General features: G+C 34.5%; 1 long non-coding RNA gene and 1 other non-coding gene across 2 annotated transcripts; one reads left to right on the forward strand and one right to left on the reverse strand.

The window, feature by feature from the left end:
• Positions 1–970: 970 nt before the first annotated feature.
• Positions 971–1,043, reverse strand: Trnav-aac (transfer RNA valine (anticodon AAC)). Its single transcript has one exon. It is a non-coding gene; the product is annotated as a tRNA-Val (tRNA).
• A 367-nt stretch (positions 1,044–1,410) lies between these two features.
• LOC126883035 (uncharacterized) lies at positions 1,411–10,534 on the forward strand. The gene is made up of 5 exons (XR_007697465.1): positions 1,411–1,753; positions 1,815–1,938; positions 1,994–2,100; positions 2,989–3,124; positions 6,710–10,534. It is a non-coding gene; the product is annotated as an uncharacterized LOC126883035 (long non-coding RNA).
• The last annotated feature ends 14,930 nt before the right edge of the window (positions 10,535–25,464 follow it).

Raw genomic sequence — 25,464 nt, forward strand, 5'->3', positions numbered from 1 at the left:
GAAGACTTCTGTGGTTCTGTTTACTCGAAGAAGGATCATCGGATCTACTACAGGGCTTAGTCTCTATGGCAAAGCACTATCGATTTCCAAGTCAGTAAAGTACCTAGAAGTGATCCTGGATTCTAAACTGACATGGAAGGAACATCTGGACGCCAAGTTCAAGAAGGCCTCTGCAGCTAACTGGGCGTGCAGAAGAGCTTTTTGAGCCAAATGGGGTCTGCAGTCGAAAATTCTACATTGGATATACCATATGCGGCCATCGTGTGTTGGCCCCGGGTTAGATTGTCTTCATTCAAGGTCCAGTTCGCTCACCTACAGTGGCTGGCATGCTTTGGCATCTCAGGAGCCATGGGGACCACTCCCACAGCAGCTCTTGAAGTTCTGCTGGATTTACCTCCACTACATCTCATTGTAGAGCACGAAGCCATGATGGCAGCCTATCGTCTCAACTGCTCTGGATACTGTTTGGGAACGAATGGGCGGATGGGCCACTGTGACATTCGGAGACTTTGGATTTGAAGAATTTTTATCTGGGTATTTTTGGTGTGTAAAGTTAAAATCATCGGAGTTACAAAGCAATAATTGAAAAAAACACGATTTCGGAGCACTAATTTGTTTATAAAAAAAATAGTACATACACTATATATCTGCAGACTTTGCATACCTACATTATTAATATATAAAATCATAAGATTCGATTCCAGCAATAAAATTGCTGGTAGGTAAATAACTTTTTTTTTGTTTTTTTTCCTTGTTTTTTCTAATTTCCCCGAGTATTACTACCAATATGTATTGCGCAAATCCTTCAGGAATTTTCAGATTGCGATTGCGATCGGTAGACTGCACATTATTAGAAATATGCTCAGGTAGACCGCATCCTCGGGGCAGACAGCATACTATAGTGGCTCCCTAAATATGTATTTTGTTGCATAGAATAATTATTTTATTCATCCTTCAAAACAAAAAAAGATGTTTCCGCCCGGGATCGAACCGGGGACCTTCCGCGTGTTAGGCGGATGTGATAACCACTACACCACGGAAACACGTATTATAACTAAGCTAAAAATAGTAGATATATGGTACTGAAATTATTTGAGAAATTACATTTTAATATTATTTTTATTAAAATGAACCCCCTCCTGCATTTATCACTATCCTGTTAATTCCATAGTATTAATTTTATTACTACTTTAGAACTCATGCCGAAATATACATAAATATGTATAAATATACATACTTACAATATATACAGTCGGAAAAATGAAAGAATACCCATGCATGAAGGAACATAATAACGAGTGATCCAAAATTATTGGGATCGCAGCTATCTGTGCAAAAAATTACGTATGTCGTGTTTTAATCCGAAAGACCGCCGGAGTGTGACGCAACGCCAACTGCAGCTATCTTCAGTGTTGTTATGATCTCTAATAATCTCTTTCAACAAAGTTACTCAAGCTAAAGACCTTTTAATTCGTATAAAGTTTAAATTTTGCTTCCTCTGCTACTTTTTATGTTTAAATATAGTGTTTTCTAAAATTATCTATCATAATTGGGTCTTATATTTCTGTGAAATATAGTTTTTTAGCGATATTCCCAAGCATCGGCTAGAAACTTGTGACCAAGTATTTTGTAAAATAAAAATGGTAATGTGCTTTACCCCGGACTGTAAACAATATAGTGAAAATGGTAGATGTAGATACTTTGTGTTTCCAAAGGATCCGGCTGAAAAGAAAAGGTGGATTTTATTACTAAGGTAAGAAAATATAGTGAAAAAAAAAAGAATTGATTTTATCCCATTATTATTTAATTCACAGAAAGAATCTGTCCATTCTTTGGTTTGCTCTTGCCAATGTCAATTCTGACCGAGAAATTTTTGAGCATAACAAATCCAAACAGTTTCTTGAGGTACAACATAACATCTAAACGAAAAAGAGCAAAGTAAGTAGTTTTACATGTGTTGAGAGATCTATTTCAATGTATTTAAATTTGGTAGAAATCAAGTTCAAAATGGGACACAGTTAGTACTTTCCAGAAGCTTTTACCAGGACCCAGTACTTCTTGTGAAGAATCAACCCTTATCAATAAAGGAAAGAAAGCAAAGTAAGTAGTTTTACTTGTGTTAAAAACTTATAAATTTACATTATCTTTATTATTTCCCACCTTTATACGCATCGGACAAGTTTGGCAACTGTCACAGTATATATACTAAGGATGTCCACAGTTTTCACTGTATTTCTTCACTCAACTGTTCTCTCCATCTCTTTCTCTCTTACCAGTCCCCTTCCTATAGATTTCTTCTCTCCATTGCTTTGTTCACTTCATCTCTGAAGGATCTTCAGGGTCTGACTCTCTTCCTTTTTCCTATCGGTCTCCACTCTGTTATTCGGTTTATCCAACGATTTTGGTCTGCTCTTCTGACATGTCCATACCAGGTTAATCTCTTCGGTTCGATGTAGTCTATTATGTCCGACTTCACTCTCATTCTCTTTAGGCATCTCTATGTTATTTATTCTATCTCTCCTTATTACTGTGCAGCATCTCCTTGTCACTGTCACTGTGATAGTGACAATTTTAGGTGACATACTTCTCGGATACGTTTAAAGATGGGAAACGATAAATAAAATGTAAATTTATAGGTTTTTATCACTAAATTTCTCACCTCTACTAGTTTCATTTCTTTTTATCTGACAACTGAATATGTTTTACATCTTACAATTAAATGTTATGTTTATATGGGATTAGCCACAGTTGTTATCGAGGTTTCTCAATAACAACTGATGGTTGTACACACCTTTTCAACAAATTTCTTTGAATCTTCTTTTGATAACAATTTTCAGAGTGGAAATTAAAATGTTAAGTATTTTTAGGAAAAATATGTAATTGTCATTACCAACTGGGGCTAATCCCATATAAACATAACATTTAAAAACATGCCACAAGTCAACAGTTTTAAAACCCTATCTATTTCAATGTATTTAAATTTTGCAGAAATCAAATTCAAAACGTGGACAGTCAGCAGTTTCCAGTAGCCTTTACCAGGACCCAGTACCTCTTGTGGGTCAACTCTTGTGGAACTCAGTACCTCTCATGGATCAACCCTTACATATAAAGGAAAAACAGCAAAGTAAGTAGTTTTACTTGTATTAAAGACTTATAAATTTACATTATATTCATTATTTCCCACCTTTAGACACATCGGACCAGTTTGACAACTGTCACTATATATATACTAAGGATTTCCACAGTCTCCACTGTATTCCTTCACTCAACTGTTCTCTCCAGCTCTTTCTGTCTTACCAGTTCCCTTCCTGTAGATTTCTTCTCTCCATTGCTTCGTCCACTTAATCTCTGAAGGATCTTCGGGGTCTGATTCTCTTCACTATGTTATTCGGTTTATCCCACGATTTTGGTCTGCTCTTCTGACATGTCCGTACCAGGTTAATCTCTTTTGTTCAATGTAGTCTATTATGTCTGAGTTCACTCCCATTCTTCTCTTTATCTCTATGTTATTTATTCTATATCTCCTTGTTACTCTGCAGCTTCTCCTTGTCACTCTCACTGTGGCAGTCACAATTTTAGTCAACATACTTCTCTGATACGTCTAAAGATGGAAAACGATAAATAAAATGTAAATTTAGAGGTTTTTATCGCTAAATTTCTTACCTCTACTAGTTTCATTTATTTTTATCTCACAACTGAATATTGTGGGCGTACTGGGAAAATCCACTAACTCACAAAAGTAAAATTTTGAGAAAAAAAGTGCCTTCTTAGGATTTATATTGTCTTTTATTTTACCAGCTACTTCCTTCGGGGATGTTGGTCTGATTCTCTCCTCTGTCGGATTAGCCTATATCGATATTTGATCATTATTTTGGTCATCATGCGGTTTTAATGTATTTTATAAATATGTGGCAAATCTCTCTGCCTTTTGCTCATTACCAGCTACCGTCTTCTAGTTTAATGGGTGGAGAATGGGTTACTGGTCTTTTTAGCCTTTTTGTTGCTTTCCATAGAGAGTACTCCGTGCTACTATCATCCGTTAACACTCTCAGGTAATAACTGATTGACTCATTTTTTAAATTTTGAATCTCTCTTTTAAGTTTTTGACTAGCATTGTTTAAATTTGTTTTATCTTGGGGTGCTCTGGTTTCTTGCCACTTCTGTCTAAGTTTTCTTTTCTCTTTAATTAACTTTTTAATTTGTTTCGGATAGTTGTTTCCTTTGACGTTTGATCTTATAGTAGTACTTTCCCATGCTGATTTTTGTATATTTTGTACAAGCAACTCAACTTCCTCATCTAGTTGTTCAGGTTTTTTTAATGGTACTGCTAATTCAATTCTATCTTCAAGGATTGATCTAAAACTTACCCAGTCTGTTAGTTTATTTGTTAGTATTGGTTACAATCCTTTCTGATAATCGTGTCACTCACAGTGAGTATTATGGGTGAATGATCTGAATTCATATCCCAACCTTCATTAATATCTACATAGTTATATGAAATATTTTTTATAATAAATAAATCAATTAAGTCCGGTATTTTGTTTGTATCTGTTGGCCAATAAGTCGGTCTACCTGTTGATATTACTTCACATTTCTGTTCTTTTATGGCTGCCAGTAACTCTTTTCCTTTAGTTGTTGTTAATCTTGATCCCCATTGTGTGCTTTGCATTAAAGTCACCTCCAATGATATATCTTTTTTGCAAACTTTTCAAATATTCTACATACTGTTCTTTTTTAATGGAATGCCTAGGGGGGCTATAAATTGAGCTTACATTAACTTCGCAATTAGTTTTGAGTTTGACACATACCGTAGTTGCTTGTATGTGTTCTGTTTCATATTTTAGCTCCTCATAATGTTCAATGTTATTTTTTATTATTAGTGCGCTGCCTCCTTTTGCTGCATTGTCAGAATTGCTAAATAGAATTAACGATTATTGCATTCATTACGGACTAAAAATAAACAAGAAAAAAACGAAATTTATGATTGTCTCAAAAACAGAACATGGAAATGAAAGGTTAATGATAGAGCAAACCCAAATAGAAAAAGTGAAGACATACAAATATTTGGGAACCTGGGTTGATGACAAAAATGACCAAAGCCAAGAAATTAAAGTCCGAATTGAAACTGCAAGGCAAGCATTTATAAAAATGAAGACACTGCTTACAAACAAAGACCTTCAGTTGCCTCTCAGATTGAGGGCTCTACGATGCTACATATTTTCTATATTGTTATACGGAATGGAAACTAGGACATTGAAGAGACAACACATAAGAAGAATAGAAGCGTTCGAAATGTGGTGTTACAGAAGAATATTGAAAATTAAGTGGGTTCAAAGGATTACCAATGTTGAAGTGCTACGACGTTTAAATAAGGAGTTAGAAATTATGAAGAGTATAAAAACTAGAAAACTGGAATATTTGGGTCACATTACCAGAGGAGAAAAATATGAGTTGCTGAGAATTATTATGCAAGGAAGGATCCAAGGAAGAAGACGCATCTCCTGGCTGAGGAACCTTAGAGAATGGTTTAACTGTAGTTCATTACAACTGTTCAGAGCAGCAGCCAACAAAGTGACCATAGCCATTATGATATCCAACCTCCGATAGGAGAGGGAACTTTAAGAAGAAGAATACCTTATGGATTACCTCTTAAAAATTGGGTATACTGGCTATTGGGACCGTGCAAGTTCGGCAAAGCGACCTCTATTTCTACGCTCTGTACTTTTATTCGCACTTTTAATTATATTGGCCAATTATATTAGTCCTGGTTGCTGGATAATTGTCAAGACCATAGTCCAAAAAAATAATAAGAAGAAAAAATAAGGTGCAGGTTATGTTTAGCAAACGTAAACAATTGTATGTAGTAAATAAAATCAGTTATTAAAATGCAGTACTGCAAGCAAAATACAATTAATTAAATTTACCTTTATATAATAATTGCATATCATATCAATATTGTGGAGCAATATATAATTTTTCTGCGTCAATGACAGAAGGTATGAAATATACGTCAATTTGACAATTTCAATTGACAATATGAATTATTTAAGATAGTTGCAATATTTCTCCGCGACTCGCGCACGGTCGTTTCTCGTTTCCCTTTCCAAGTACTTGCACACCGCGAATTCAACTTTTGGTACCTGGATATGATTTTGAAGGATGTTAACCACAGGTGTGGTGCACATACATGTACATAAAAATATTTGGAAAAACATTATTTTGTTCATGAAAACTTGAAAAAAGGTGGAGTTAGTTGATTTTCTTTGTCATTGAATGTGCCGATTTAAGCACGGTGGATGACGAATTTGGAGATATTCCTGATAGGGTTTTTCCTGTTAACATATTGATGTTTGTGGATTTAATGGTAGTAAAATGTCAAAATTGAAAAATATAGTTAGTGGATTTTCCCAGTACGCCCACGATATGTTTTACATCTTGCAAATGTTATGTTTATATGGGATTAGCCACAGTATTAGTTGTTATTGAGGTTTCTCAATAACAACAATTAACGCTTGTACACACCTTTTCAACAAATTTCTTTTAATTTTTTTTTGATAACGATTTTCTAGTGGAAATTGAAATGTCAAGTATTTTTAGGGAAAATATATAATTGTCATTACTAACTGGAGCTAATACCATATAAACATAACATTTAACTTAACATACCACAAGTCAACAGTTTTAAAACCCTATGTATTTCAATGTATAGGATGTTCAGAACCCAGTACCTCTCCACCTGCATGTGCAGTAAGAAGGAAAAAAGAAAATAAACGCAGCGCTGCCAATGAAGCTTCTCCATTTCCTTCGGTTGCAATGTAGGAAGCAGAAAATTACTTTAAAAAAAAAGAACATCAGGAAGCACTGGATAGTGCAAAGAGGTTGTCTGCGTCTTTTTCACTTAGGTATATTGAAGGTAGCGATGAAAAAATTTTGCTCTATACTGGTTTACCATGTAGAGATGTATTTATGTGTTTATATGAGTTAATGGACTCATTTCAATTAAATGATTATCAATATTGGGCTGTTGTAAATGTACCTAAAATTGATCAATTACTACTTAAATTGATGAAATTAAAGTTAAATCTTGTGAATAAAGATTTAGGCATTAGAGAATTCATTTCAAGCAAAACAAAATATTTAAAAATATTATTAAAGAAATTCCCAGCAGGAATAAAAATAAATTATGTATGGCTACATGTTTTAACAATTCTACAAATTGCAGAACAATTTTAGACTTAACAGAAATCTACTGTAACCAGCCGAAAAATATGGAAACACAGAAAGCAACATATAGCTCATATGTACACAAAAATACTTAAAAATGTCTAACTGGAGTGGCTCCGAATGGAGTAGTTACTTATGCTAGCAAATTATATCCAGGTTCAGTACCTGGTAAAAAAAAATTAAAGCATTGTGGTGTGTTAGAGCAGATGGTACCAGGTGACTTAATAATTGCTGATAAATGATTTTTAATTTCTGATTTGCTTCCTCCAGGTGTATGTTTAAATATACCACCTTTTTTAACAACTGCTCAATTTACACCACAACAGGTAATTCAAACCAGAACAATTGCTAAAGCAAGAATACATGTAGAAAGTACTATAAGGTGCATTAAAAGCTATAAAATTTTAAGTCTTGTACCTGCTAGTCTAGTACCACATTCTTCATTTGTATTCCAAGCTGTGCAGCATTAACAAATTTTCAATATCCTCTAATTCGGGAAGTCCAAGATTTATATAAGAAAGAAGATAACTGATATTTTCTAGTAATCAATTCTACGTTGCACATAATCACGGAAAGGGTAGTCTCACAAATATCGTTTTAAGAGTTTCATATAGCCAAATTAATATAAATCAAAAATATGTAAATTACCTTGCTTGTAAATTTAAAAAACTAAAATCCTCACTATTTTACATGGAAAACAGTTATGTTGTATTGAGCCTCCCTGTGCATGGCTCTAACATTTGATTTAGTGTTCCTTAGTTGAATAATTCACTTCATTTGAAAATTGCATAAGATATTGTCATACTTAGTTGGTTTTGTACTTTTTTAAACTTTCACTTTATAAAGAACCACTGAAAGCTGTATCAACTGCGAGAGATCTATGTGTTCAATTAGATTCTACACTAAATTTTTATGCACATTGTGATGATGTGAATAACCAGGCATTTCAAATGTTAGGCTTCATTATCAGAACTTCTAGATGTTTGCACAACATTAATTCCATTAGACTGATTTACATTTCCCTAGTTAGATCTGTTTTTGAGTATTGCTCAGTTTGGTCACCCACTTATGAAGTCCAAATTGTCAAGCTTGAAAAAGTTCAAAATAACTTCATTAGGTATTGAAGTTTTGAACTGCACAAACCGTTAAGCGATTATTAAGTACCTTTACCTTACTGTTAAACCTTTAAGTAATTACTCCGTAATTGGAAACACATTAAACCTACCTAAGTTATCTTCCAGACAGATTTACGCTGATATTTTGTTTCTACATAAACTACTGAATTCCAGAATAAATTGCAATGATCTGCTGTTGTATCTAATTGATTTTAATGTTCCCTCTAGAGTCATTAGATTATCTCAAAATTTTGTAATTAAATTTCATAGCTGCTATTTTGGTAGGCATTCTCTATTGAATGGAATGATTCTAAATGGAAATACTTTGATTTGTTACTGTGCACTTCTGATGATGTTTGTAGACAACATATAAAAAAACTTTTATAACTTAGGTGATTTCTGTTTGTTATGTATTTTATCTTATTTTAATATTTGTTTTATTCTATAGGACTGCTTGGTTGACTTTTGTCGTATTTACTCCATTTTTATATTTAATGTATCACTTGATATATTTGTAATATGTTATGTATATTACTAGGAGGTTCTCTAAATTTATTTATATTTTTATTTTATTTATTTATTTACGGGGTACCACCCAATATATTATATAATTGAGTGGTACCCCGTAAATAAATAAAATCAAAATATAAATTTAGAGAATATCCTAGTAAATACATACAGATATTAGCAGTATATATGAGTGTTTCAATATATGAGACTCTGTGTGCAACAAGGGCGCACTCGCCATTGGAGTTCGCCCTTATTGCACGAAAATCCTCATATTGTAATTATTTTTATAAGACAATGTTTAACTTAGTTGATGTTATCTTATTTTAATATTCTTGAAATAAATATTGTCAAATTAATGAGTGAATGAATTAATTCAATGAGCTAGCTAATTAGTTTCGAGTAACATTTTACTGTGAAACATAAATGAGATAAAAAAATATCAAATTTAAAAAACTAAAAAATATTTTGTTTTTTTTTATTACCACAGGACAAGCCCAATACAGTTACAATTTTTTACAAATTTTGGGATACTAATAAATATGCAAAAAATCATATATGTAACACATAAAATATAATAGTTAAAAGAAATAAATTACATATAGAACAAATTAGAAACAGACTGGTAATGGTGGACAAAACAAAACAATTAAGAGACGTAATTGAGACGAGATTTTGATTTGCTAGACGTAACATTCTAGTTATAGGTTCATTGAGACCATAATTACATCGATGAAATGGTACATGAAAAGTGTTTTCAACTGCATTTCGAGTACTGTATGAAGGGACTTTAAAATCAAGCTTAGACAATAAATAATTACTATTTGCTGTACTATTTAATAAAGTACACAGAATTTTCAAATAATGGTGATAACGACGTTCTTCCAGGGTATTGATATTTATATATTATGTTCTAATTTCTTCATAACTGCAAAACCTGTTACTCCCATTAATAACTCTAATTTTAAATCCCAAAAACCCAAGGAATTTATTTTGAACTTCTTCAATTTTTTCTGCGTAAACATTATAGTTATATTATAAATGAAAATTCTCAATATTTTACACAACAAATAGTTATGTTGTATTGCGGCTCACCTGTCTACAACATTTGGTGTATTGTTCCTTAATTTCAATCAAGTAATTTACTGATTCACTTTTGTTATGTCACAATACCATAGTTGGTTTTGTACTTTGTTATACTTTTACGTTGTAAAATTAGGTACAGTGCACAGATTCTAAAGGTGCTGGTGGGGGATGGTGTCTATGCGCAGTATTATAGTCGGTGTTGAGAGAGAAAAGTATTTGAAATAATGAAATAAAATATTATTTCGAATACTTTCTCATACAGCGACTATAATAATGTGCATATACTCTATCCCCCAACGGCTCCTTTAGAATCTGTGCACTGCATTAGCAATTAATTATATATAATTTGTAAGTGTTTGAATATATTGTAATTAATTTTGTAACACAATTTATTAATGTTACAATATAGTTATTACTGAAATAAAAATATTGTTGAAAAAAAGTGAATGAACTAATTCAATGATCTAGTTAACTAGCTTTATGTAACATTTTAAAATTAAAACTCTTTCTATGCATGTAATCTGGTAAATAAAGACAATAATGTTCTCTTTTTGCTATTTGCAATATGTATAGATATACAAAATAAACAGAAAAATATTGTTTTGAAGTGTTTTATTCACAAATAAAAATGGTATACATATATTTAATTAAGTAAAAATCTTTTAATCAATTTATATTTTCTTCCCAGCCTTTTTCAATAGGGATATCATAGAAGGCTGATTCCAAGCGTGTCCAAATCACTAAGTGACACATTCCTTTGCGTTAAATACAAGTTTCCCTGAATTTGATGGTAATAATCATGTTTTGTATTTAGTACTACTTTATTTTTTATTATTTTTTAGTACTACTTCATTTATTAACAGAATAAATATTTAAAGCTGACAAAAACTTTTTGAAATCCTGTATATGAATTACTGTGCAACAGGCACCAGTATCAATGTCAAATAAAATTGAGTTCCTCTTTTAATACTATTTTCTCTGGAGCTGAATTTTCTAGTTCCAATGAAGACAAAGATCCCAGAAATAATTATTCTTCCTCCTTCACTTCACCTTGTATATCACCTTCTTCTAATAAACTAACTTTCGAACCACAGACGGTACTTGTATGAGCCACTTTCTTACCACTGAAACATTGCCATGCTTTGGCTGGACATTTTGATGAATCATATGTATTCTACCACATCTAAAGCATGACTTATGTTGGACATAACTTCTACCAGCTTCATGACTACCATCTTTCTTAATTGTAGCTTCATTCTTTTTGAACATTACTTTATCTAATTTTTCTTCGACTGCTGCTAAATTTTCTGGTTCCATTCTTCTAATTTCACCTTCTGTAACTGCAGGGCCGGACTGGCTCATTAAAAAGGCGCCAACCTAATCTCTGAACTAAGGCACCCGACCACCCCCCCCCGCTCCTAAACTTTTTTGAAATCGTAATGCATTGAATATTACTTGTAAATTTTTTAAGTTATATTGAGTTTCATTTATTTATTTAATGTGCACTACAGGCCTTGTAGGCCTAGGGTTTTACAATTTTACATAATACACATGATAGTAGGTATATACTAATGTCTTATATTTAATTTCTATGTAAAAATTGCTGCACTATGGTTCTCCACTGTATCCTATTTTTCGCCTTCTCTTTCCAGTCTGTAATTTCCATCGATCCTATATCGTCCTGAAACTTTTCTCGTCATCTTTTTCTTGGGCTACCTCGTCTTCTTGTCCCAACTGGTCTACTTAGCAGTACCTTCTTTGGCAATCTTGCTCTATCCATTCTCTCGACATGACCTGCCCACCTGATTCTTTGTGTGTCTTGTTATACTTGGTTCGTTGTAAGGCATCTTTAATTCTTGATTGGTTCTTCTTTGCCAACCGTCTTCTGTATTTTCCCCCGAAAATAGCTCTTCGTACCTTTCGTTCCCACCTCTCTATCAGTTCTTCTTGTTTTGTTTAGCACCCATGTCTCACATCCGTAGGTGACTGTTGCTCTTATTACGGTTTTGTATATTCTGGTTTTCGTCTTTCTCGATAGGTACTTTGACTTTAATAATTTTTTTAAACTGTCGACCTTTCAGTTACCTTTTGATATCCTGTGCTTTAGTTCATTTTGCTCGTTATATTAAGTTTACTTTGGAATAAACTTATTAAGATGCCACAAAAACATAGCTTCAGTTTCCCAGTAGGTACCTATCCCTTTCCGTTACACTCTTTGGTACTCTCTGGAGACTCGAAACAAATTTTTTGAAAAGTGTGGGTAATTTTTCAACTACTGCTACAGAATAATAAACTACTACTACAGAGCCCTCCTACGCCTTCCGACTCCTAACCGCCATTCTTCTCTGTTTAATCACAGACCTGGACTTTCCTCTAGTTCTTTTTCAATTCTCTCCCTCCAGCTTCTTCTCGACCTTCCTCTTTCCCTTCTCCCTTGTGGTGTCCACGCCAAAATCTGTTTATGGATCTTGTCATCTGGCATTTGCTGTATATGGCCGTACCATTTTCGTAAGGTCTCCATCTTGTGGAGACTTGTTTACACTTTTAAGTATGGTATTGTACCGGGTGTCCATTTATATTTTCCCCCATTTTAACTGCTTATAACTTCTAAACGGCTCAAGATAGAAATATGCGGTTTTCGCTGAAATGTTTTATTTTAGTAAAAGTTTTGTCTGAATGGACTGAATTTTTTATATCGCTTTCAAATACGAAAAGAAAAATGGCGGATTTTTGAAAAAACGTTGTTGACTTTTTTTTAATGGAACACCCAGTATATTTTTTGTAAATTGAAAGAAAGGTCATTCACCTATCCAGTGATATAATTTTTTTCAAAATCGGTTGTCAAATCACTGAGTAATTAATTTTTAAAATGAGAGGTGCAACGTGGATATCACATACCTAAATAACATAACTAAGCAAATTGATGTTATGTTATGTGATTTCCACATTGCATCTCTCATTTTAAAAATTAATTTCTGTCATTTGACCACCGATTTTAAAAAAATTTATATCGTTGGATAGGTAAATGACCGTTTTTTCAGGTTTTTAGGTAAATGATCATTTTTTATGTCGCTTTTAAATAAAAAATGGCGGATTTTTGAAAAAAAAAACGTTATTGACTTTTTTTATTGAAACACCCAGTATATTTTTGTGTATCTTGGAAAAACGGTCATCTACCTATCCAGCGATAAGAAATTTTTTAAATCGGTTGTCAAATGACTGAGCAAATAATTTTTAAAATGAAAGATGCAATGTGGAAATCATATAATTTTGCTTAGTTATGTTATTTAGGTATGTGATATCCACGTTGCACCGCTCATTTTAAAAATTAATTACTCAGTGATTTGACAACCGATTTTAAAAAACTTTATATCGCTAGATAGGTGAATGACCTTTCTTTCAATTTACAAAAAAATATACTGGGTGTTCCATTAAAAAAAAGTCAACAACGTTTTTTTCAAAAATCCGCTATTTGTCTTTTCGTATTTGAAATCGATATAAAAAATTCAATCCATTCAGACAAAACTTTTACTAAAATAAAACATTTCATCGAAAACCGCATATTTCTATCTTAAGCCGTTTAGAAGTTATAGGCAGTTAAAATGGGGGAAAATATAGATGGACACCCGGTATATGATCTGTTTGTTCGCTTTAGATATTGTTTGGTCCCACAGAATGCCGTTCATCATGGATATGGCTTTTCTACCCTGTATGTTTCTGTCATTTATAGTAGCATCGAGTATCTCATCTTGAGTTATCTTCATGCCCAGATACTTGTATTCATCACAATATTTAATTTCTACCCCATCATCTAATGTAATGGACTGTTTTGTCCCTCCAATACACATGGCTTCAGTTTTCTTAATGTTGACTGCGAGGCCTAATTTGTTATATTCTTCTATTAGCTTCCACGTCATGTAACGCAAGTCGTCATGATCCTGAGCGATCAGAATTTGGTCATCAGCGAAACAAAGTCTAACAATAAAACACTGAAAACGTTAGTTTTCTATACTTCCACAAAATTTATTACAACTAAGTGACTACAGCTGTTTCGGCAGAGTGCCTTTCTCAAGTGATGTAGTAGCAAGCAAGCAAGCCATTTGATTTAACCCGACCTGTGGGAGATGTTCACCCTTTCGAAAATGTACATTCGGGTGTAACAATTCATTGGGGCGAGGTGTTTTGACCCGGGTAAAAAACAGGGATCACCCCACCTCGCTCCAATGCCCCAGGCCATCCCTTTCCCCCCCATAGCACGCTGATGCGCGATGAGGGCACAACTATCGTAGCCAAATGCTCTTCACTATGGAATCCTGGGTAATAAGATTCCATGTGGTACCCTAATCGAATGCAAAAAACTAGGCCAGCGTGATGCGCTCTAAGCCTTTTATCTTCTTAATTACTTATCCGCGGAACTAAAATTGCTTTCTTGCTTGGGCTCCAAGCCATTGTACCAGGCCCAATTGGGCTCAGTCCAATGGCTTGGCGCTCAAGATTTTTTTGTTTTTTTTGGTGGCTTACGCCTTTTTATGATTTTTTTGGTTTGTATACTGGTTTTACCTGATCGTCTGTCTGGTATCTTGGATGACTTCTTGGACTACCTTGGTCACTAGTCTGACCAGGTAGTCTTCGTCTGGGAGGATCGCTGTGGTGGCTTGTTGGTTGTTGCCTTGTGTGGCTTTGGCATAGGAGACTCCGGTTGCCTGTTGTCGTCTGTTGTGGTGGTCTGCTCCAGGTTGGACATCTTGGGCATCCTCTGTAGCTTGCGGGGTGACTTCCTTTGCAGTTAGCGCAGGTTGCCTTTGTGTCTCTGGGTCTTTTGCACAGCTTCGTGGGGTGATCTTCTCCGCATTTCACACATTTGGGATCTTTGTGGCACGCGTTCTGTGCATGGTGGAAGCCCTGACAGTTGAAGCACTGCGTTGGCCCTGTCGCTTTTCGTAGGTCTTCTACCACTACCTTCATGTGGCACAGATTGGTGATCAGCTTAGCCTTTTCTACGTCCTCGCGATTCAGAGTCAGTACGAACATCGGTAGTTTCCTTTTGGGGCCGGCTCTTGTGGTCATATTCTTAGCTGCTTGGCAGACTATTTGGTGTTGCGCTTCCATCTCTTCTTGGATTTCCTCCTTGGTGGTGTTTGAGGGAAATCCTCTTAAAACCACTTTGGGTTTTATATCCACTTCTACTGGTAATTTAATTACAGGCGGCTTTCTGTGAGGTGTTGCCTGTTGTTCAGGCAGCACGGTGGTTTCTTCGTTTGTTTCCATGTCCTCAGACTCCGAATCGCCAGATCGCCTCAAGGCAGACGTCTCACCATCTGTGTTTTGCTCTGGGATGGGGTCTGGCTTTTTGGGTCTGCTGGTCCTCGTGACAGTGGTGGGAAATTTTCTTTCTTCTTTTTTGGCTTCGGTTCTTCAGCCGGCGGTGGCTTTTTGATCGCTGGGTTCTTTTTCGGTTCGGGTTTTGTCAGCTTCTCCTGTTGGTGTTGCTTCTCTATCAGTTTCCGAGTTTCTTGTAACTCTTTCAGCAGGTCGTCCATCTGGTTTGACATCTTAGTCATCTCTTTTTTGTCTCTCGATTTCGGCCCTTAGTTGCTCGTTTTCGGTTCTATGCCGGGTTGCCTCTTTTTCAAGCAGTTGAACTTGAAGTTGCTTGGACATCTCATTAACATGCCTCATGTACGGGCAGTTAAGTCCTCCTAGCCATTTTCGTTCTTCCTCTCTCTGCCTCGCAGGGGGTTTCATTTTCCGTGTCCTCGGTGTCGGTGTCTTCTTCGGAGTCTTCCTCGGATTTCATCTCGGTTTCCTCTTCACTTTCCTCTGTTTGATGTTCCTGTAAGGGTAAGATCCACTTTGCGTGGATCCTCATGTGTTGGCGGAGTGGCCATAGGGGGGGGGGGTGATCGAGACCTAGCTCGATCAATCGTCTGAGGGAGGAAGTCCTAATTTGGACGAACCTTTTTTTTTCGCCGCCTGGCCCGACGCCAGCTCGGCTTCAGGGTTGGTTTCCCTGCATCTATCGCGGTAGTTCTCGTACCCAGACAGAACTAGGTACGGGATTCTCTTGATGTTCTCGTTCTACTGACCTAGGGGCCGGGGCTGCCCGATGTAGATTCCAAAGAACTACACCTTGCAGTGTCGATACCCTAACGGAGGCACAGTAGACATCCCGTAACGGGCTCACGTCGAGCCCGTTATTGCTTTTTCCGCTAACCGATGTCTAGCTGCGGCGTCTCAGAGAATTCAATAAAATCAAATTCCCTAAGTTTCACCACATCCAGTCAATCGGCCTTTGCCTCTCCTTCTCGCCTCAGAGAGTGAGAAGCGCTCCACTGCTGTCTTGCTTGCATTCAAGACTGAACTGAAAAGTTCACAGTCAAGCCACTCCTACTTCGTTGGCTGTTGTCGCTGTTTTCCGCTCCGCTGCTGGCACGTCTTGTTCCTCCGGTGTCTGACACCGGAATTTCAAGTGGTGTAGTTTACAATGTGTTTGCCTTTTTAAGTCTTTAACTGAAGAGGTTGAGGAGTGGGGAGCTGTTTGTCTCGAGTTGGTCATTCAGAATTATATCCGTATTTTTCAATTTATTAATTTCCATAGATTCTAAAAAAGATAGCTTAAGGCCTTTATTTTGAATATGCAGAATTTTAAACTCTTCATTGAAATAATGATTATGATCTAGAAGGTGAAGTGCGTATGTAGAAGTGTCTGTTTTTCTATTGTTGAAAGCCCTTTTGTGTTCTGCTATCCGTTTGTCAAAGGTTCTGCCAGTTTGACCGATGTAAGTTTTCGGACAGTCACCACACGTTATTTTGTACACACCACTCTGTAGTTGCTTTCTCTTTCGGCTTTTATTGTTCTTAATATATTTGCTAAGTTGTTATTAGTTCTGAAAGCTGGTGTTACTCCTTTCTTTTTTATGTACGAGTATCTGGCTATTTTTATTGTTATCTTGCCAGTGTATGTGAGAGAGCAGAAGGTACTGGGTTCTTTCTGTGGTGGTGGATACACTAATTTCAGGGCTTTCTTATGGAGTTTTTGGTTTAAAATTTTGTTAACTGTTTGTTCGTTATAGCCATTGTTTACTGCTATTTGTTTAATGATGTTTAGTTCTATCTCGAAGTTATTTTTTGTCATGGGAATTTCTTCATATTAAGAACAATAAAAGCCGAAAGAAAAAGCAACTACAGAGTGGTGTGTACAAACTAATGTGTGGTGACTGTCCGAAAACTTACATCGGTCAAACTGGCAGAACCTTTGACAAACGGATAGCAGAACACAAAAGGGCTTTCAACAATAGAAAAACAGACACTTCTACATACGCACTTCACCTTCTAGATCATAATCATTCTTTCAATGAAGAGTTTCAAATTCTGCATATTCAAAATAAAGGCCTTAAGTTATCTTTTTTAGAATATATGGAAATTAATAAATTGAAAAATACGGATATAATTCTGAATGTTGTTAATTGGGAAGTCAAAAAATGTTGTTAATTGGGGTCATCGAGCATTTCGATCCTGCTAAAAGTGATATCACATCTTACGTGGAGAGACTTGAGTAGTTGTTTTTATGTAATGTAGTGGAGAAAGACAAGGAAGTTCCATTATTGATTACTTTAATTGGTGGAGAAGTTTACAGTGTTTTAAAAGACTTATTTGCACCAGAACTATCAAGTTCAAAAACATTTTTGAAAAGTTAAAAAGCGTTCGGTCTGAACATTATAGTCCAAAGAGGATAGTTATTGCTGAAAGGTATAAATTTTACAACATAAGTCAAGAACCTACAGAGGATATTAAAAGTTTTTTGTCAAAACTAAAAAGTGTAGCTCAATATTGTAAAGGGCCTAGCCGGGTAAGATGATGAAAAGTGGATTCGAATTGCATATTGGTCAACGTTTAGCACATATAGAGAAACTCACTTTCTGAAATTTTTAGCCCCTTAGGTTTTCACGTGACCCACCTAGAGCCTAATTAGGCTTTTTATGTTTTTATTTTTTATCTCATCCGCATCGAGAGCTAGCGAAAAACTTTAAATAAAAATGTTGTAAGTGTCAAAAAGTTCTGTCCAAAAATTTTTTTTTTTTAATTTTTGGCGGGAAATTAAAATTTTAGGACGATTTTAAAATTTTAAATCAGCATAAAAAAATAACTAAGGCATTCGTTCTCACGAAAAAAAATTATAACGTGAATTTTTGCATAATGTTTCACCTTGAATTTTTTCATATTTTTAAAATTGGTGAAACATACTTTTAAAAATAAAAAACCGCATTTTTTTGCTTTTTGATACAATTTTATACAGAGTGTTTAAAAAAGGTAACACCGTCACTAGGATAGGTAAAAACTGAAAAATAATTGGGGTTTGCCTAATAAAACATTTTTGTAATGTCATCCATTTTCAAGATACAGGGCGTTGAAGAACACAAAATTTTACACATTTTTTACGATTTTGCCGAAACTACTGGCAACATTGTAATAAAATTTGGCAGGTTTTAAGAGGTAGTTATTGTTCATTTTTTGACATACAATTAAGAATTTTATATTCATCTTTGGCGCGCAGACGAGGAATGTCTGAACTTTTTAAAGAAAAAAGATAGTATGCCACTGACATATTTAAAATTAATAATAATTTTTGAATTCCTCGTCCAATTTCGGACAAAAAAAGCTTTCTACCCTTTTTTTTCATAGGACGCGCCGTTTTCATGCAAACAATAAAATATTTTAACGCTTCCAAAGTATTGGAATTAAGTTTTTCTATGGATGTTCATAATATACCCTATTCCACGAACATACGCCTGTTTTGGATTACTTCGACAACGAATATTTTACTGTGCAAAATAAGAAGAACGAAAGTAAATTGCAAATTACATTGTTGTTTATTGGAATAATTATTAGCGCCATTTACTTTCATACTTTTTATGTTGCACAGTAAAATATTCGTTGTCGAAGTAATCCAAAACAGGCGTATGTTCGTGGAATGGCCCATATGAGTGTAATGTAGATGTATAGAAACTTACATAGAAATTCGAATACTTTGTATTGTAAGGATTAAAATATTTTATTTTTGCATAAAAATGGCGCGTCATATGAAAAAATGGGAAGATAGATTTTTTGTCACAAATTGAACGAGGAATTTAAAAATGACTGTTAACTTGAAATATGTCAGTGGCGTACTATCTTTTTTTCTTTAAAAAGTTCAGACCATTACCTGTATGCGCGCCAATGATGAATATAAAATTCTTAATTGTATGTGAAAAAATGAACAATAACTACTTCTTAAAACCTGCCAAATTTTATTACAATGTTGCCAGTAGTTTCGGCAAAATCGTAAAATTTTGTGTTCTTCAACCCTGTATCTTGAAAATGGATGACATTACAAAAATTTTTTATTAGGCAAACCCCAATTATTTTTCAGTTTTTTACCTATCCTAGTGACGGTGTTACCTTTTTTAAACACGCTGTATAAAATTGTATCAAAAAGCGAAGAAATGCGGTTTTTTATTTATAAAAGTACGTTTCACCAATTTTAAAAATCTGAAAAAATTCAGGGTGAAACATTATGCAAAAATACACGTTATAAATTTTTTTCCTGAGAACAAATGTCTTAGTTATTTTTTTATACTTATTTAAAATTTTAAAATCGTCCTAAAATTTGAATTTCCCGTCAAAAATAAAAAAAAAATTCGGACAGAACTTTTTTATTTACAGTTTTTCTCTAGTTTTCAATGCGGCTGAGATAAAAAATAAAAACATAAAAAGCCTAAAGAATTAGGCTCTAGGTGAGTGACGTGACCACCTAAGGGGCTAAAAATTTCAGAAAGTGAGTTTCTCTATATGTGCCAAACGTTGACCTATAGGGTAGGTGGGGGCAAATGTACGCATTTTCTATATTTTCATCTCTAGTGAATCTCCTAATGCTTGAATTGGCACAGAGTATAGATGAAAGTGAAATTGATACATTTTGTAATCATATTAGGCAAATGGAAATTCTTCATTATTTTTGTAGTGTTGATAACTTTTTGAAAAAAAAATGTAAATGCGTACCTTTGCCCCACCCAATGGGGCAAAAGTATGCACATGCGTACTTTTGCCGATTTGAGACATTTTGCAATTGAGACAAAATTAGCTGATAGAATATCAAGCTCAACTTGATATTCACTTTGAAGATTGACTTGAAACATGCATTTGCCAAGTATACCTCACTGGGGGCAAAGGTACGCACTGCGAACGTTTGCCCCATTCCTACGTTAGCAGTGCGTACCTTTGCCCCATTTGTGTGAGTACTTTTGCCCCATCCGGCAACCAATAATATATCTAACCTCAATATGAAACTATGCACATATGAACTTCAAACTGTCATGTAGAAGAAGACTTCTAACAATAAACTTTCAACATGCCTAACCAATAATAATCTGAGTTTGAAAGATTAAGAATTAGAATCAATCAATTTTTAAGAAAAATTAGATCAAGAGGTACAAAAATAATTTTTACCTCATTTTTGTTGTTGTGTTCGCCCTGATTGCGCCAAAGTTTCTCATCCAATGCTACTGAGTAGTACGAACATATGCCACAAGATGTTGTCGCCAACATATAAGAAGTTACTGAAAAATGTAAGTGCGTACCTTTGCCCCGTGCGTACTTTTACCCCCACCTACCCTATGCAATTCGTATCGAGTTGGGGGCACTTTTCATCATCTTACCCAGCTAGGCCCTTTACAATATTGAGCTACACTTTTTAGTTTTGACAAAAAACTTTTAATATCCTCTGTAGGTTCTTGACTTATGTTGTAAAATTTATACCTTTCAGCAATAACTAACCTCTTTGGACTATAATGTTCAGACCGAACGCTTTTTAACTTTTCAAAAATGTTTTTGAACTTGATAGTTCTGGTGCAAATAAGTCTTTTAAAACACTGTAAACTTCTCCACCAATTAAAGTAATCAATAATGGAACTTCCTTGTCTTTCTCCACTACATTACATAAAAACAACTACTCAAGTCTCTCCACGTAAGATGTGATATCACTTTTAGCAGGATCGAAATGCTCGATGGCCCCAATTAACATTTTTTGACTTTTGTGTAGATTCTTTCTGTGGCTCGTTGCCTAATATGTTGTGTATTTAATAAGGCACAGAGTGACAAACGTAATTATAAAACAGATACAAACAATTACATTTTAGCAATAGCCGTGTAGACTTCGCAAGCTACCTTGTAACATGAACATAACCTCACTGACACACCGTAGTGTCTCCAATTCCGATGTCGGGTTAATATACAAAATAATAAACAAAATCAAAGAAGATGTTGTATATGTCCACCTCCAACATCTCTACATAAAGTAACTCTCCTTGTCATTGATTCTATTACATTGTTTAAGATTGACGGAGTATTATTTAATTCTTCAATATGATTAGTTATTCTTTGTTTAAGATCTTCCAAATCCGCTACAGGAGTTTTAAAAATCAAATTTTTTAAATATGGCCACAGAAAGAAATCACAGGGAGTCAAATCACAGGATCGAGGGGGGAATATAATAGGTGTATTTAAACTAATGACCCTATTGTCGAAAAAGTCCATAATATAATTCAAATTTTGCAGCGTTGTATGAATTCGAGCTCCGTCTTGCTGAAAATATCCTTCTGTTAATTCATCATCCATCAACTGATTTATAAATGGAGTTAAAATTTCTTGACGGTATCTTTCAGCATTTAGAACCCCTTCAAAAAATATGGGTCCTACAATACGTCGCTTGCTTATAGCAGCCCAGACTCCAAGTTTCTGTGGATACAAAGGAGTTTCAACAAAATAATGTGGGTTATCTGCACTCCACATCCTCATATTTTGAGAATTTGTGTATCCAGAAAGGTGAAACCAACATTCGTCAGTAAAAAAAGTTTTGCTTAATACATCACCATTATTACTGAGATTGTCCAGATACCAATTACAGAAGCCTAGCCTTTGGGGATAGTCGTTAACGGCGAGTTCATGGAAAGCTTGTAAACGATACGGATAAAAATGCAAATCTTTCTTAAGAATACGCTGGCAAGTTCCATATGAGAGATCTGTCTGTTGACGTAAATGCCGAATTGATGTATGCGGTTGATCGTTGATCTACAATAACTGCTCTGACCAGTTCGACGTTTTCTTCAGTTCGCACTTTAGGCCTGCCTGCCCCTGGCTTGTGACTTACACTTCCCGTTTCTCTGTAAACTTTTACAACTTGACGAAGAGTTTTGCAAAACACGTTATAAGGAACTGCAACATTGGGAAATTCTTCACTAAATTCTGCAAAGGCGTCTCGGTTGGAGTAAACCCATTCTCCGTTAATTTTTTGACCATTTCTCAAATATATTTCGAGCATAGATCGCTTTTGTTCATGCGTGAAAACCATTTTTATTAATAATAATTTTGTGTAGAGTCTAGTAAAACTTGAAAGTCAAAGTTGACGTATGTACACTGACACTGACAAGTGTCTGTCAAAGTTGACATAAAATGGAAAGTTTATCCGAATTAAGAATCGACATGTACTGTATAGCTATCTCTGTCGTTCAGAGCCACCTTTGATCCCAATAATTTTGGATCACTCGTTATTATAAAACACGCTGTATTTTCCTGTCACCGTGTCACAAAGAAAATTGCCCAGCGTAAGTACATGTAATAATAATTATTACATGTACTTGCGCTGGCCAATTTTTTGTATGACACGGTGACAGGAAAATACAGCGTGTTTTATATGTTCCTTCATGGGTACCTATTCTTTCATTTTTCCTACTGTATATATAGTTACCTACATACATTATAATTATATTACCTGATACCTACTGCATGGGCAACTTACAACTCACAAGTATGAATCAAATTAAAAAATATATGTATTTTCCAGACAGACGTTCGGAAACAATTAGCGTCTCTTTGCAAAGACAATGACGTCGACTTTGCAAAGTAACAAGACACTTACTCAACACACACACTACACATTACTCCCCTGACTTAGTAATAAGTTATACAATTACGTGGCTAAAGGTTCTAGTTCTAAACCAAAGCCAGAATCAGAGAAAAAAAAATTTTCCAGACAAATGAATAATGAACTCACTCTATGATCCTAAATTAATTTTCTTGATTTTTGTTATCATATTTTATTTTAATCATTTAAATAACAAATCAGGGATAAGCTGAAAATAAAAATTCAAAGAAAAAAGAATTTGCGAATAATATAATATTATAGCAATAGCAATACGGACGAGAGTCTTCCAATTGCGTCACGAATTTTTGTTTTAATTTTTGCCCACTTTACTACACCTAACACTCGGTTTCATAATAAAGTTAAAGTGGACTTTAAATTTAAAGTTTCATTTAACTAATATTACAATTCCATTGATAAAGGTACCAACTTTAAATTTAAAGTCCACTTTAACTTTATTATGAAATCGAGCGTTATGTATTGTGTAAAATAATTGACTCAAAAGCGAGATTTGAGATTACACCTCTTGATTCAATGTAAATGTAATAAAGTAGGTATGAAAATAAAAATATGTAATTTGAAAACCATAACTTTTTATTGAACTTACTTACAAACACTGCTGCATTATTTGGAGGACTCATTATAAAAACAATATGCAATATGTATGAACATAGTTTCTCAATTTTTCATTATTGGAACGAACGCAAAAAAGACGTTATCAACAGAGAAATCATTAATAATTACAAAATTAATTTCTTTATTTTTTAAGCTATACCTACTTAGTATAAGAGCTGTGAGACATTTTTGAGTAGGTATTTTAGGCAACCTGAAAATTTTTCAGGTGACTCTTCTATGATAGCCTAATACAAAAATGCCGGTCTGGCTGGAGGGTAGCGGTTATTTTCCCCAAAAATCCCCCCCAAATTTAAAAAAAGAGTAAAAATTTTTTTACAAAAAAATATCATTGATATGACTTGAAAGTAAATTTAAATATTCAAATATAAAGAAAATAAACAGACAAGGCGATTTGAGGGCGATTTTAACTCTGCAAGATACTTGCATGGGCGCCCCAGGATTATTTTCAGGGGGTGCATCTGAACTTCAGAAGATTTCATCTGAATCTGTACATACTATTAATGAGTATAAAATATACAATTATACATGCATACCTATGTACATTCCTTCCGGACAGGGAGGTGCAATTGTTATTTTGGCAGGGTATTTTTTAATTTTAAATATAAATATTCTAAAAAAGACACGTTTTTTTTGGTGACATTATCCAATTGCCATGTGATCAAACAAATTACGCGTGCATATAAATGAAACCACTATAGGTAAGCAGCAGTGTGAGAAAGAGCTTATACCGATAGCTGTTTGCGTCCTCTGTTGTAGCTGAGCGAGTCCGTTCGCTCGAGAAAAATCACATAACCTGGCGATATCCATGTTGTTGTTTCTCGAAACGTTAGAGTAATTATTATATATTATAGTTTTTCAAGTAACTTTTTCTTAATTAAAGAAAAATAATACGTACTATACAATAAATTTTGCAAATATGATAGAAAAAGACAAATTTATTATTATAAATATATAGGTAGAAAAGTATAAAACTATAAACTAAATTAATTCTGTGTCCGAATCTTGTACTTCTTCTTCAAATTTCTAATCGGAGCTTAAATGTTCATTCTCATCTTCTTCGTCAGACTCTCCTCGAGACTCAGATTCCTCTTCTACATGATCTGTAAATACTTGTAATATGTATTTAGAATTAATTAAAAATAATCTGTGATTAATTAATTAAGTTGCTACGTATTCTCTGTCCTTTTATACAGAGTCGAAGCCTGGACAATCACGGGCGCATCTGAAGAAAGACTTGCCATTGTTGAGATGTGGTGTTATCGAATAATGTAAAAAATATCATGCACACAACACTTAACACACAGGGAAACATTAAGAAAGATGAAAAAGGCAAAATAAGAAATACTCAACACTATGAAGGAAAGAAAAATGAGCTAAAATAAATATACATTCTCTTCTTCTTCATCAGACTCCCCTCGATACTTAGATTCTTCTACCTGATCTGTAAATAGTTGTAATATGTATTTAGAATTAATGAAAAATTAATTAGTGGTTAATTGATTGAGTTGCTACATATTCTTACTTATATAACCAATGCTTAATACTTTTCCTTATATAACCAATCACATCACGTTTTTTATTTCTTAGTATATGACCAAAGTAGCTCATGTTTCTTTCCTTCATAGTGTTGAGTATTTCTTTTGCCTTTTTCATCTTTCTTAATGTTTCCGTGTTTGTTACGTATTCGATAACTCCACATCTCAACAACGGTAAGTCTTTCTTCAGATGAGCATGTGATTGTCCAGGCTTCGACTCCGTATAAAAGGACGGAGAATACGTAGCAACTAAACTAATTAATGATACAACTATTTACAGATCATGTAGAAGAGGAATCTGAGTCTCGAGGGGAGTCTGACGAAGAGGAAGAGAATGAATATTAAGGCTCAGATGAGGAGTTTGAAAAAGAAGTACAAGACTCGGCCACAGAAATAATTTAGTTTA

The sequence above is a fragment of the Diabrotica virgifera genome, chromosome 4 (genome assembly GCF_917563875.1).
Source record: "Diabrotica virgifera virgifera chromosome 4, PGI_DIABVI_V3a".
NCBI lineage: Eukaryota > Metazoa > Arthropoda > Insecta > Coleoptera > Chrysomelidae > Diabrotica > Diabrotica virgifera.